At 43.7% G+C, this 15307-nt stretch overlaps 2 pseudogenes; both read right to left on the bottom strand.

Annotated features, from left to right (window-relative positions):
* Window positions 1–15307, bottom strand: part of LOC104709564 (cytosolic sulfotransferase 18 pseudogene) — a 50430-nt pseudogene that overhangs the window by 20188 nt on the left and 14935 nt on the right.
* Window positions 1751–3050, bottom strand: LOC147940135 (uncharacterized; annotated as a pseudogene).

Below are 15307 nucleotides of genomic sequence, written 5' to 3'. Positions count from 1 at the left end.
AGACAGGGGGAATAAGTAATAAGTGAGTAATATATGATAGTGAAATATATGGTTGTGAGATAGTTGAATAAATGGAGTGTTGTAAAATAAAGTAGAGAGTTGAATAAATGGAGGGTTGTAAAATAAAGCTTAAGGAATATTCTATGTAATATTCCCTAAGATTTGTACTATAAAAACCAAGGCTTGGTGAAGAGTTTCATACAAGCTTAAGTGAGTGAGTTTGAGTAAGAGTCTTAAGAGTTCTTGTAATCCCTTTGAGTGTTTCAATAAAATACGTTTATCCCCTTGTATAAAGATCTTTCTTACATTCTTACATAATCTTTGTCCAAAATACTTCCTAAACACTTAGCATTGATCCTAAAAACCTCCTAAGTGGTTGTACCACTATGTGTGTGTAATTTAATAAGTAATAAGTGAGTAATATATGATAGTGAAATATATGGTTGTGAGATAGTTGAATAAATGGAGTGTTGTAAAATAAAGTAGAGAGTTGAATAAATGGAGGGTTGTAAAATAAAGCTTAAGGAATATTCTTCTCTTGCTTGGATAGTATAGTGATCCCATGTGCCGAGAAATTCATTATGAATGTGTCCCACCAAAGCATCGATTGTTGGAGATTGTCGGATTTGTAATTGTCGATATTGACCTAGGCTTATCCACCATTGCCTGAGACGTCCTTGGAATTTAGCCACCAGTTTATCAATCGAGGTAGGTAAAGTGGCTCCTGGGTTAAGTTGTTGTCCTGTTAGCCATGCATGCATCTCATATACTTTGTCACGCCATTTTGAAGGGGGAACATCATCAAAAGAGAAACCCTTATGTGGTTCTGTACTAAACCGCGGGTTTCCTTCTGTCTGATCTCGTCCAGTTTCTTGGGTTTCTTCATATACGTTTCCACCTTCACTCTCTATGTCTTCTTCAACCACAGCAGGTGAAGCCATCATAATATGTGGGATCATGGCCTCATCATTCTCATCTTTTAATGTTGTTGGTACCTTATTCATCATACTTCCTTGAGAAAGTCTTTTTTCTTGTTTTGCGACCTTCTCGAGAAAAACAGTGATTGGATTAGCGTGCTCCACCATGAATTGCATTTTGCTGGCTTCGGGTTGGTCTTGAGATTTTGATGTCTCGGTAAGCGGTTTGGGTGGTTCAAGTATGGCTTCCTTCCCTGGTCTTTTTTCTGTTGGCTTTTTCTTTTTGGTAGACTGTTGTTCATAGAGAACTTTTGTTGGTAAGAAGGAGGATGCTCCAAAAATACTTGGGTCTTGAGAAAAAGATAAAGGTTGTGTTTGGGCTGTGTAAGGTGGTGTGTAGATGGGATATGGTGTAAAAAGGTCATATGGAGTTGGTGGTTGAGTTTTGGGTTGGTTTTGTAAGGAGTGTAATTGAGCTTTAAGGGACTTTAGTTCAGACTCTTTTTGGAACATGAGGGGAGAGTTCATGGAGACAGTAGTTGCAAGGTGGAGAAGTTCTTGGTGGAGAGAGGTTATCTTTTTGGTGAGTTCTTTAATGGAAAGGTCCATGATGGTTACCTTTTTGTCAATCTGACTTAATAGATGGTTTTGGGTTACGGCGTTCTCCGACTGCCAGTTTAACGTTGCTTCTGCGGCACTGATCTGCTTTACTGAACCATCTGGATTCTTAACATTTGGATTCCGGATTTTCCATGAGTGCTTTATATTGCTGTCTTCAAACTCCTTGGATGGAAATGGTGAATCCTGCTGGGATGGGGGTCCGAACATGTAACTTAGTTGTACCTCTTCTTTTTCAGGTGTTGTGGGAGTTGAGCCACCTGAATACAATACATAGTATTCAAAATTCTTGCCGCTTGGTTCTCCGAGAAGGCCAACTTGTGGATCTCCAGACTCAAATCGTTCTTTGAGAATTTGTTGTGTAGTTTTCTTTTTTCTCCTACGCCTTGGGGTGTCATCATCATCAGAACTATTCATCTGACAGTGTTGGCAATCGCAAACATCAAAGAATTTGTGGCCTGTTTCATCTTGGAAAGAGTAAATGGGATCTCCCAACGAATCAAAGGATGAGATCGGAACACCATCTAAACGTGGATTGATCTCCAAGGTTTGAGTGTCTTCAAAAGGAGTAATTGTATTGATTTCTGTGCAGAAAGCCGTTGGTCTTGACTTTTCTTCTTGTTGCTTGAAGGCAATCTCTACAGCTCCATCTTTTCTCCTATGAATAGAAGAGTCCACCGATTGTATTGGGGTACTCCGGTCATGGAGTTTTTCGTAATTGGTAACCCATGATTCTGGAAGTAACTTGACAAGCTCATCTCTAGGAATCTGTCTAGGAATATGGATGCACGACGGACTATGCTGTGACTCCAATTGTATGAGTAGTGCATCTTCAGTGTCTCTTGGGAGACTTAAGTCCATTGCATGATTTTGGACTCTGTACGCCATTTGATGGTGAAGTGTTGCCGCATATGTGTTTCCAATCTGTGGAGCGCCTGTGATTTGCAGCTGGATTTGCATGTTCTGATATATTTGAGGGTCTTCCAATGCCACGTTGAAATTTGGGAAGAGCGTGACGAAAACAGTACCAGCGTTTAGTGTTGTCTGGATAGTTGCAATACCAGCATGCTGGTATTCCTTGTATCTGGTGTCAAGGAGAGCTACCCGTGCTACAACTGGTAAGCCTTTTCTGCCATGGAGTGTTAGCGCCAAACGTATTGCTCCATAGTAAAGATGAGTATATCCTTGAGTTCGCCAATGATGTATCATGCCTTCATTGATTCTGAGGGGAATCATCTGTTCTATTTCTGTCGCCGGGATAAGGTGTTGTTCCAACGGAGAGGCTAGAACAAGCTCCTTTGCATTATGTTTGTTAGGGACAAACACCTGGCGAATGACTTTTGGAAAAGTGGAATTTGGTTTGGTGAAAGCTTTGTAAGGATTAAGTAATGGGAGTTGGGTAATAGGAACTTTGCTATCATCACTCACATACTCTACTTCATATAAGTAATCAATCTTTTTAGAAGTTGATCGTCGAAAAGAAGGGGTTTTAGACAAAGAAGATGAACTTTCCATAATATAGGATAGAACCAGAAACCAAGACAGAATACTATAACTCTCTTCTAACCATTGAAGTAATAACAGTCCATAAGTTGTCTCCCTGTTTTATCTTACCTACTACGAATATAGAGAAATCAATCAAGAGGTGCTTAGCTACGCAAACCGAGGCAAAACTATCGCAACATTAAAAGCCTCAAGGTACATCGAGCATTACAACCTCATAGAAATTTTTCTCCATACCGTTTTTTCTTAGCATAGTTATATTTCTGATGTGGAGGATCCATTAATATTGCAACCACAGAGCATACTTTCATACTAGCATGGTAGAAGACAACGTTATGGCGTATTACCTTTCTGGAAGAGAAGAGCTAGAGTTTAGACTGCCATGGCTCTGATACCAAAATTACACACACATAGTGGTACAACCACTTAGGAGGTTTTTAGGATCAATGCTAAGTGTTTAGGAAGTATTTTGGACAAAGATTATGTAAGAATGTAAGAAAGATCTTTATACAAGGGGATAAACTTATTTTATTGAAACACTCAAAGGGATTACAAGAACTCTTAATACTCTTACTCAAACTCACTCACTTAAGCTTGTATGAAACTCTTCACCAAGCCTTGGTTTTTATAGTACAAATCTTAGGGAATATTACATAGAATATTCCTTAAGCTTTATTTTACAACCCTCCATTTATTCAACTCTCTACTTTATTTTACAACACTCCATTTATTCAACTATCTCACAACCATATATTTCACTATCATATATTACTCACTTATTACTTATTCGCGTGCTTGTCCGAGAAGATCGCGACGAGCAGCATCCTATCTTTTATGTCAGCAAGACCCTCGATGGCGCTGAACCCTGATATCCGACTCTTGAGAAGTTCACATACGCAGCCGTAATTTCCGCTCGAAAGCTCTGCCCCTACTTCCAATCTCACACTGTCGAAGTCTTGACAAATCAGCCTCTACGGACAATTCTCCACAGCCCGAGCCAGTTAGGATGCCTTGCGAAATGGGCAGTCGAGTTGAGTGAATACGATATAGAATACAAGAACCGCACTTGCGCCAAGTCACAGGTTCTCGCAGATTTTCTCGTTGAACCCTCAACCCGAAATATGGACACTTCACGTAGACGGCGCTTCGTCAAAGATGGGTTCAGGAGCAGGCGTACTTCTAACTTTGCCTATTGGAGAAATATTGGAGCAATCGTTCCGTCTCGCTTTCTCTGCGTCAAACAACGACGCTGAGTATGAAGCACTAATCGCTGGATTGCGTCTCGCGCACGGAATTGGAGTCAAAAAGATCCATGCTTACTGCGACTCTCAGCTGGTAACACACCAGTTAAGTGGAGATTATGCAACAAGACACGCGCGCATGGATGCCTACCTCAAAGTCGTTCGTTGAGCTCGTCAAGATTTCACAAAGCGACAACGCCCCGGCGGATGCACTTGCAACGCTTGCTTCTACATCCGATCCCGATCTCAGAAGAGTAATTCCGGTAGAGAGCATTGATCAACCGAGTATCGACGTCAATTTGTTACCACCCGCTCCTGCCAAGTTTCTTGAAGCTGCGCCCTCAACCGACACGTCAACAAGCCTGAGAAATGTCTTAGCAATTGCAACCATATCCGCCACGCCCATTCCAACCCCGGCCCCAGCTCCAGCTGCCCCAGCTCCAGCTGCCCCAGCTCAAGTTCCTGCTACTTCTGCAGACGACGACTGGAAAACCGAAATTATAACCTACATCGCTGACGGAATAAATCCAAAGGATAAGTGGGAAACTTGGCGTTTGCGCGCTAAATGCGCCCAGTACACAATGTTGGACGACAACTTATTTCAGCGAGACGCTACAGGTGCTCTTCTCATCTGCGTAAATACGAAGGACGTCAACGACATCATGCGTGAAGTCCACGAAGGCGCTGGCGGAAACCACTCAGACGGTCGAGCTCTAGCACTTTGAATCCGTCGCAATGGACATTTCTGGCCAACTATGGTAGCCGATTGTTCCACATTTGCAGCCAAGTGCGAAAAATGTCTACGTCATGCTCCGCTTATCCATTCTCCAATCGAGCTCTTACGAACGACATCACCACCCTACCCGTTTATGCGATGGGCAATGGATATCGTGGGTCCGTTAACTCCGTCTAACCAAAATAATTATCTTCTGATCATGACAGATTATTTCACCAAGTGGGTCGAAGCGGAATCGTATTTCATTTGGAAGAACATCATTTGCAGGCATGGATTTACTTACAAAATCGTGTGTGACAACGACCCCCAATTCATTTCCCTCCATTTTAAGGATTCTGCTCTAGATTGCGGATACGTTTCAGCAAGTCGCGTACAAGATACCCGCAGGAATCAAGAAACAACTCGACACCAAGAAGGGTCTATGGGCCAACGAACTAGACGACGTCCTATGGTCTCATCGAACTTCCCCACGCACAACTACCGGTCGAACACCATTCTCTCTAGCCTACGGCATGGAGGCACTCGCACTGGCCGAAGTAGGAATCCCCACGCTCCGTCGGTCCATGCTCGTTCATAATCCTGATTTGAACAACAAAATGCTTTGTGACAGACTCCTGTTCATTGAAGAAGAGCGCGACTGAAACGACCCGACCCGTTTTTTTTTAAATAATACATAATAATAATAATAATAAATAAACTACAACTAGTGGTCGCAAACCCACTAGCCACCTAACCTCAATCACAAACAAATAGCGGAATAACAAATATAAATATCCAAAACAATATCCAATAATAGGCCAATATTCTATAAAAAACAATATCCAAATACCAAACATCAGGAAACATAAAACCCGCAACCTAGCAATGTTTCTAATGATCCAACTCTAGCAACCTAGCAATGCCAGACAACAACCAATCGAGTCCCTAGAACATCCTCCTTTTCATTGCCTTGATTCCACGATCACACTTTGCCTTTACCTGCACCACAAACACAAATTGCAATGCATGAGTATTTTATAAACACTCAGTAAGGCAATCCTCCCATCTACTGGGCTATACACACAAGCAACAGAGACATCTCTAACCATCAATAAACAATACACAATCAACAATAACAAACCAGGACTTAGCATCGACCGACACCAACATGCATCGATCGACACCAGTTGGAGGTTTCGTCGACCGACGCAAGATCTGCATCGACCGATGCAAAGTTAATTTGCATCGACCGATGCTCCCATTGTATCGACCGACGCATGCTCGACATAACACGAAAACTCTAAATTTTACGCGCCGTCCTTGCATTTGCATCGACCGACGCACAAAGTGCATTGACCGATGCAATGCCGAGCATCGTTTTTCCCCGAAGCTTCTCGCTGGATCTTCGTTCCTACAACCACAAAACTCGATCCCAAGCCACAAGAAAGCTTCCTAACGTCCCAAATAACAATCTAACAAGCCTAACCACACATAACAAGCAAATCAGAGATATCTCAAGCATAGATAAGCCATGGTCATGCACTTACCTTTGCCAAGAAGAATCTGAACCTTAAACCAACAAGAAAACACTTCCAGGAAGCTCCTACAACGATCCTAGCTACATATCTCTACAGGAACAGCTTCCAAACTCCAGAAATCATAAAGAACACTCAAGAACACTTAGGGAAATTTTCTCTCTTTCTTTTTCTCTCAAAAGCGGCCAAAACCCGACTAATGAGACAAAACTCGTGTTAAGAGTTTTCCCTAACCCAAAATGCAGCATTTAACTTAACTCGTCCGCAGAAAACTGAACCTGCATCGACCTATGCAGTATATGCATCGACCGATGCAAACCCCTAAACCGGGATTTTGGTTCGCGGATGTTACAATTCTCCCCCACCAACATAGATTCGTCCTTGAATCTCGAACAACCATCAGCCAAGGACTCTCGTGCAACCGTCTCCACGGCCCACACTCCTCCGACCGATCTACAAAAGGTCACCTCTAGGCGATAGACTCACGCTCTAGGCATTATTTGCTCTCGACTTTTGGACTTTCATTTACTCAGAGGCCTAAACCTTGAGTTTTTATTGGCTCCTCATCAGGCCGAAGCCTGCATGGCATAATATTGGCTCCTCATTGGGCCTAAGCCCACATGCCATAATATATAAGGAAGTCCAATATTCGTCTCTCGGGTTGCCACCCTACAGCGTGCCCTCGGATCGTCATCCGAAGTCAATATACCAACCATACTCCCAAGCCACAAAGTCTCAAAATATGCAGTTCTAGGAGAACCTAAGTCCCCCAAGAGTCGCGAGCAAACAATTCTGAACACGTCTGAGTCCTATCCCTATCCAGGCTTCCTTCCCGTGGCTCGCATAAGACATCACAATGTCCTACCAACCACATATCCCCTCACTGGAATACCTCATGACCACACATGGATCATCTCAGTGCCACTAGGGCCGCCACAAAAGCCAAACAAATGTCCTAAACAGGACCGCCACCAATGCCAAACAAATGTCCTAAACAGGACCGCCACCAAGGCCAAACAAATGTCCTAAACAGGACCGTCACAAAGACCATCTGTCCCGAAGCACCGTCACAAAGACCATCTGTCCCGAAGGACTGTCACAAAGACCATCTGTCCCGAAGGACCATCACAAACACTATCTGTCCCGAAGGATCGTCACAAAGATCATATGTCCCGAAGGACCGTCACAAAGACCATCTGTCCCGAAGGACCGCCTAAACAAGCACTCTGGCTAAACAGCCCGCCACAAAGGCCACTCATCTGGCTAAACAGCCCGCCATAAAGGCCACACAATTGACTAAACAGCCCGCCATAAAGGCCACACAATGGCTAAACAGCCTGATGTTCATATATTTTACCTTGTTTGGCCTTAGTTTATTCACAACTTTTGCATCTTTTGCTATCCATTTAGGCCATTATTGTGTAGCTTTAGGACTAATCATGCATTAGAGTATAGTTGCATTGCATTTGCATCTTTTCATGCATAAACAGGTGATTTGGAGCTTAAGGAGCATGGAAGCAATGCTGAGGAGAAGTGAAGCAATCCTGAGGAGGAAACAAGAGAGTTAAGGCTGTAGAATCAAGGTCCGGAGTCCAACTCGACCGCACCACTCGACCATGTGCTGAGGAGGACTCGACCGAGTGGAGAATGCACGAGAGAAGCCAGCTCGACCAGCCACTCGACCGAGCACTGGTCGAGTTGACCGAGCCGTTGACTACTTTGACTTTTTGTATTTTTAGGGCTTCCACCTCACCTCCTATATAAGGCCCTTGTACCTGCAGCCACAAAAGAGTCCAGCTTTTTAGAGAGTCTTAAACCTAGTTTTTACCTTTTTTAGATTTTATTCCTTTTGCACTTTCTTTTATTTTTAGATTTTGTACTTGTTTAAGAGAGAAAGACTAGATTCTTATATTTTGTTTGTTTCATAACTTTCAAAGTATGAAGAGTTCAAGTTTTATTCCTTCATCAATATTGTAGATCTCTGTTTCATCTTTCTAATGATGCAAGTTTCATTATTTTCTAGGTTTTTGACATATTTCACCATGTGTTCTTGTGAGTAGTTTGCTTAGGACCTTGAGGATGGGTTAGGCTGGGTTGATCTTGTGGTTTGTTTGATTTGGTCAAGCTTGATTGTTGTAGATCTCTTCTAGGCTAGATGATCTTAATGCTGATCCTATATCTGAGAAGGTAGGGTTTGATTTCAAGCATCTTAGCATCACACCAATGTCTAAGGAGCATAGATAAGGCTAGATCTAGAGCTTACCATGAGGCTTGCTAAGAGATTAGAAGTCTTGTTTGGTTTGAGATGTATTTCTTAATGCCTGCTTGTGTAGATTCTTTACTTTGTGTGAACAAGTCTAGAAATGCATAGGTTTGATTGTTTCTTGCCATGAGAGTGGATTAAATATGTATTAGAATAGTATGTCTAGAGATCAGCTCAATGTTTGCTTGAGATCTGTTGACCAAGTTAGATAAACACAATGATTAGCTCAGCCCATGAATCCCTCCTCAAGGCCTTCTTTGTTTATTGAAATCTTAGTCTAAATATCATTGCTTGCTTGTTGTTTGATTAGTTTTAGCATTGCTCTGTTTTTCTTGTGTTGCTCTGTTTTCACGTTTAAGTCTAGCTCGACCACGTACTCGACCTACACTCGGTCGAGTGCTGCTCGAGTTCATCCCCAGAACTTGTGTTTTTAATTTGTGATTGTCTTGTTTCATTCCTGTTTCATTTCCATTGCATTCACGTAGTTTCCTGTTCATTACTTGTCTTGCATTAGTTCATTAGCATAGTGTCTATCTCTGTTCTAGTTTCATTATAGCTTTAATTTGTCTGTTCTGTTTGCATTTAGTATTTTGTTCTAGTTGTTTTTACTTTCTGCATTTCATATCTCATTTTAGGATTGTTAGTGACAAACAATCTTTACAATTGGCTTGACTTAGAGTCATATGCACATCTTAATTGTTCACAATCACTCAGATAGGATTGACACATCTTATACTGCAACTGCATAAGGGGAATTGAAAAACCCTGACTTCTATTCATTCCATACATCATCATTCCATACATCTTTCTTTCACCACACCACAAAGAAAGTCAGTTTCACAGCCCACCACAAAGGCCACACAATATCTCAAAAGACCGCCACTAAGGCCACACAAGCCTCTCCAAGGCTCACCACCACTAAAATGGACAAATTCTAACTCCCATAAAACTTTCCATTATAGAACTTTCCCTTTTTGGAAACTTTCCACTTTTGGAAACTTCTTTTTCAGGAAACTTTCTTCCAAAAACCTCGCCTCATGGAAACTTTGTATCCCGAGCACCACCTCATCTTGTTACTTAGTCGCACAACCAACCACCCCAAGCGACCAAGTAATTAAGAGAGATGGGATGGAATATTCCATTCTCGCTCCAGACACAGATTATAGATGAAACTAGGCTAGACAAGCTCAAGTCGCGGCTTGCTTCTCGAACCACTTCTTAAACCTTGCCTTCTTCCTCACCTCTGGCTCCCAAGTCTGCTCCTCAACACCATCATAGTCCCAAAGGACTCTCATCAAAGGAATCTTCTTCTTCCGAAGTTCCTTGACCCTCCTCTCGAGAACCCTCACAGGTCTCGCCTCCAAAGTCATGTTAGGCTGAAAATCCTCAGGAATCTTAGCTAACAACTGATCATTCTCACGGAGACACTTCCGCAACATAGACACATGGAAAACCTTATGGAAAGCACGCATAACCTCAGGTAACTCCAATCTATCTGCCACTGGTCCAACCCGCTCTATCACTCTAAACGGACCCATATACCTCAGACTCAACTTAGTCTCAGTCAATGACTTTTCGAACCCCGCAACATGGCCATCTTGAGGTACACTCTTTCTCCTACCTGAAACTCAAGATCTCTCCTCCTCCTATCGGCATAACTCCTCTACCGATCCTGAGCTTCCTTCATGTTCAGCTTGAGAACCCAAATCTTCTCTGAGGTCTCCTGAACAAAATCTGCCCCGTAAATGCTCCTCTCTCCCACCTGAGTCCAGCATAACGGTGTACGACACGACCTCCCATACAAAGCCTCATAAGGAGTCATCTTAATACTCGCCTGATAACTGTTGTTGTAAGCAAACTCTACCAAGCTCAAATGATCTGCCCAATAGCCTCCCCAATGCGACGCACACATCCTCAGCAAATCCTCCAACGTCTGGATCGTCCTCTCTGATTGTCCATCTGTCTGGGGATGATAAGCTGTACTCATATGCACCTTAGTGCCCATCTCTGCTTGAAACGCTCTCCAGAACACCGAAGTGAACTTAGAATCCCTATCAGACACAATGCTCGCTGGCACCCCATGCAACCTGAATATCTCCTTCACATACTTCTTAGCCAAGACCGCTGCTCCCTCAGTCTTCTTAATGGCTAGAAAATGTGCCGACTTAGTCAACCGGTCCACAATGACCCAAATAGCATCAAACGTCTTGGACACTGGCAAACCTACCACGAAGTCCATAGAAATCATATCCCACTTCCACTCTGGAATTTGAAGACTCTTCAGTAACCCTCCTGGAACCTGATGCTCAGCCTTCACTAGCTGACACACATCGCACCTCGCGACCCAACTAGCTACATCCTTCTTCATCCTGACCCAATGATAGTACCTCTTGAAATCTCGGTACATCTTAGTCGCTCCAGGATGAATAGAAAACTTGCTCCTGCCTCAACTCCTCATCCTTGGACACACATATCCGACCGTGCACCAAGATAGTACCATTATCTGAGACCTGATACTCTGAATCCACATCCTTTAATGCATTCACCAGCCTCCAAACCCAATGGTTCCTGAGAAACATCACACAAACTCAAAGTACCGATCTCTCCTACTAGAGAGTCCATCTCTTGCTCCTGAGCCAAAGCTACCCTCTTCCGGCTCAGAGCATCTGCAACCGAGTTAGCCTTACCAGGGTGGTAGGCTATCTCCAAATCATAATCCGTCACCAGCTCCATCCACCGCCTCTGGCTCAAGTTCAGCTCGGGCTGAGTGAATATATACTTCAGGCCCTTATGATCTATAAATACCTGCACCTTTGCACCATAAAGATAATATCTCCAAATCTTCAGGGCAAAAACTTTATCACCCATCTCCAAATCATGAGTAGGATAGTTGCCTTCATGCTTCCGCAACTACAGCGAAGCGTAGGCAATCACCTTCCCATGCTGCATCAGAACACACCCCAAACCAACTCTAGATGCATTCGTATAAACCACATAGGTTTCTCCCTGCTCAGGCAAAGCCAACACTGGCGCAGTAGTCAACATCTCCTTCAGGCTTGCAAAGCCCTCCTCACACTCCTATGACCAAACAAAAGGAACATCCTTCCCTGTCAGCTTAATCATAGGATGTGCTCTACTCGCAAACCCCTGCACAAATCTCCTGTACTAACCTGCCAAACCAAAAAAACTCCTGATCTCTGTGGCATTCTGCGGTCTAGGCCTATCTCTGATAGCCTGAATCTTCTCCTGATCTATAGAAACTCCATCTGCAGACACAATATGACCCAGAAAACTCATCTCACGCTGCCAAAAACTGCACATGCTCAACTTAGCAAACAACTTCTACTCCCGCAGCTTCTCCAGAACTGCCCTCAAATGCACTGCATGCTCCTTAAGACTCTTAGAATAAACTAGGATATCGTCGATGAAAATGATGACAAATACATACAGACACTCCTGAAACACACTGTTCATCAATCTCATAAACGCTGTTGGTGCGTTAGTCAACCCGAAAGGCATAACCACAAACTTATAATGCCCATACCTCGTCCTAAATGCAGTCTTCCTCACATCTACCTCATCTATCAGTATATGGTGATAACCGACGCCGGATCTACCTTGGAGAACCAAGTAGCATCCCTCAACTGATCCAACAACTCATCGATCCTCGGAAGAGGGTACTTGTTCTTCACAGTGACCCGGTTCAAACCCCTGTAATCAATACACAACCGGAAACTCCCATCCTTCTTCTTGACAAATAACACCGGTGCTCCCCACGGTGATACACTAGGACGGATGAATCCCTTACTCAACAAATCCTCTAGCTGCTTCTTCAGCTCTGTCATCTCTGCTGGAGCCATTCTGTAAGGAGCCTTGGATAACAGCATTGTCCCTTGTTCCAGTTCAATTGTAAAAGGATCAAACCGAGATGGTGGTAACCTCTACAATGACTGGAACACATCCTCAAACTCCTCTACAACAAGAATACTGCTAACCGTTGACTTCTGCACTGACTCTGGCATAGATATGGTAACCAAATAAGCCTCACGGCCCTTCTCGATCATCTTCCCAGCCTGAATGGCCGAGATCACGAGACTCCCCGAAGTCGGTTTAATACCCTGAAAAGCCAACTTCCCTCCTGGACGCTCAAACTCCACTCTACCCTGATAGCAATCCAAATGCACCATATGCCGATGCAACCAATCAATCTCGAGAATCACATCATACAACTCCACTGTACTGATAAGCAAATCCGCTGGCCACGACTCCCCTGCGATCTGAATATCAATTCCTCTGGCTCGTCCTATAACCTCAGGAACTTGCCTCCCGCAACTCTGACAACTCTTGTACGCTCCCCGGGATCCGCTCTGATTCTCGCGCTCTTTGCACACTCCAGAGTAATGAAGCTATGAGAAGCTCCAGAATCAAACATAACATGGGACTTAAACCCGCCCACCAACAAGGTCCCAGAAATTATACATGTGATCGCCTTGGCACTGGTTCCACCAGTCTCTGCAGTCGTGTAAACCCGTGGCGCCTGCTCAATCCGTGCCCCCTGCTGCCCTCCTGGCTACACCTGCTGCAACGCCACCACTGCCACCGGCTGCAACTTGGGACACAAGGGCCTGATGTGCCCTGGCTCCCTACAATGATTGCATACACGAACCGCTGCCGTCGGATCACTCCTCTTGGGACAGCTAGCAATCATGTGATCCTTGCTCCCACAGCCGAAGCAACTCGCACCACTCGGCCTATACGTAGCCTCCCACCTCCTCTTGGTTCCCTGCACAGGCTTGCCGTCCTTGCTAGAACCTCCATGATGCTGAGCCTTACTAGGCTGAACTGCTTGACTAACCGTCACTGATTGTGCCCGTATATCCTCCTCGATCTCTGTTGCAGTCTCAACCAGCTCTGCACGCGTAGCGTAACTCCTTCCTCTACGATGGACACTCAAGCCATCACGAAGAGCCCTCATAAACCTCCTGATCTGGGCCTCCTCAGACTCCATAGTCCTACCCCTATAACATAAAAGCCGACTAAACTCCAAATCCATCTCTCGCACTGACCGGGTCCCCTGAGATAACTGAAGGAACTGCACCTCCATCCGGTCCAATACCTCCCTCGGGAAATACTTGCGGCTGAACTCCCCTACGAAGTCAGCCCAAGTCATCTCTCGCTGCACTCTCCTAGCAGCCACTGCTCTCCACCACACCTGAGCATCACCAATCAAATGGTGGACCCCAATGTCCACCCAAAACTCCTCAGGACATCTCAGAGTATGGAAGTTACGTTCCACACTCGTCCTCCACGCATCTGCAGCAGTAGGGGCTGTACCACCCAAAACCTTTGCAGTCTCGATGCCCTTCATCTCGTTGAGCATGGACAAATAACGACCATGTGCTCCCACATCTGCAGCCACTGGCTGCCGCACCTCTGCCACCACTGGTGGCACTACCTTAGCCTGAGTCGGTACCACTGTTGGCAACCGTTCCAACAACTGTGCTAATAAGCCCGCAAGATCGACTCTAGGAACTCCCCCGTTGGGTCTCCCACACCCGGGACCCTAACATCACCGGCCACTGGAGCATCAACACTGCCCCCAGCCACACTCATGGAATCCCCCTGGACACCCTGCGACTCGCCAACACCCTCAGCTGTCACACTCTGGTCCGCAGTCTCACTAACCTCTGGACCCTACCCTTACCACTTCCACGTCTGCGTCCACAACCACGTCCGCGTCCACGACCACGTCCGCGTCTACGACCACGACCATGAACAGAAGGCTAAGCACACAATTTAAACATAACACAAAAACATAAACTCACCGTGTAATCACACTGTAGGCTCAAAAAGGATGTTCTAGGACTCCATGCCACATACAATTGACTAACTCACATAATCAATCAAGACATGCAACCCCAAACATCTACAGCACAAAGCCTAGTGAACCCAAACCTAGAACTGTAAGGGCTCTGATACCAAATTGAAACGATCCGAGCCGTTTTTTAAATATAATTAATAATAATAATAATAATAAATAAACTATGACTCCTACTGGTAACCATTAAAAGAACAAAAAGAAAAGGAACAAAAAGAACAATGCGCAATGGAATAAACATTTTTTGAAGAATGAAAAGAAAATCTGCAGAGAATGAACTAAATATTAAATAATAACCAAACAATTAAAATATCTTTTCAAATATATTAAATATTAAATAAATCAAATTCAATAATAATACTAATACTACTTCTAATGTATATACAATTAATTTTACATTTGTTTTTTTAAATTGTAAATTAAATTTAAGATATGTCATATTAATTATTAATATTTAATATTAACCTACAATACAATTTTAAAGGTAATTTAAAATATTTTTAGTTTTTATTTACGATATAAGCATGAGTCTCTTAAATTTATTTTACTATTCATATATAGTTTTCAAATAGCCTTAAGATTAGTTTAACATGAAATTCATATCAAAATTATTTTTTCTGTCAATACATTATGAAAT

This window comes from Camelina sativa, chromosome 8 (assembly GCF_030686135.1).
Source record: "Camelina sativa cultivar CO46 ecotype springtype chromosome 8, ASM3068613v1".
NCBI classification, from domain to species: domain Eukaryota; kingdom Viridiplantae; phylum Streptophyta; class Magnoliopsida; order Brassicales; family Brassicaceae; genus Camelina; species Camelina sativa.
The sequence above is the reverse complement of the archived record's forward strand: the minus strand, read 5'-3'. Positions and strand labels throughout refer to the sequence as shown.